This window comes from Bison bison, unplaced genomic scaffold, assembly GCF_000754665.1.
Source record: "Bison bison bison isolate TAMUID 2011002044 unplaced genomic scaffold, Bison_UMD1.0 scf7180017863950, whole genome shotgun sequence".
NCBI classification, from domain to species: Eukaryota; Metazoa; Chordata; class Mammalia; order Artiodactyla; family Bovidae; genus Bison; species Bison bison.
In genome coordinates, this window is record NW_011494522.1 from 903,966 (window position 1) to 904,503 (window position 538).

The 538-nt window shown below is 44.1% G+C and overlaps 1 protein-coding gene across 2 annotated transcripts in view; it reads right to left on the minus strand.

Annotated features, from left to right (window-relative positions):
• E2F7 (E2F transcription factor 7) overlaps nt 1-538 on the minus strand; it is a 39,198-nt gene that overhangs the window by 2,316 nt on the left and 36,344 nt on the right. The window lies entirely within an intron of this gene.

Consider the following 538-nt stretch of genomic DNA (forward strand, 5'->3'; position numbering starts at 1 on the left):
AGCATCAGAGTCTTTTCCAATGAGTCAACTCTTCGCATGAGGTGGCCAAGGTACTGGAGTTTCAGCTTTAGCATCATTCCTTCCAAAGAAATCCCAGGGCTGATCTCCTTCAGAATGGACTGGTTGGATCTCCTTGCAGTCCAAGGGACTCTCAAGAGTCTTCTCCAACACCACAGTTCAAAAGCATCAATTCTTCAGCGCTCAGCCTTCTTCACAGTCCAACTCTCACATCCATACATGACCACAGGAAAAACCATAGCCTTGACTAGACGAACCTTTGTTGGCAATATAATGTCTCTGCTTTTGAATATGCTATCTAGGTTGGTCATAACTTTCCTTCCAAGGAGTAAGCGTCTTTTAATTTCATGGCTGCAGTCACCATCTGCAGTGATTTTGGAGCCCCCCAAAATAAAGTCTGACACTGTTTCCACTGTTTCCCCATCTATTTCCCATGAAATGATGGGATCGGATGCCATGATCTTCGTTTTCTGAATGTTGAGCTTTAAGCCAACTTTTTCACTCTCCACTTTCACCTTCA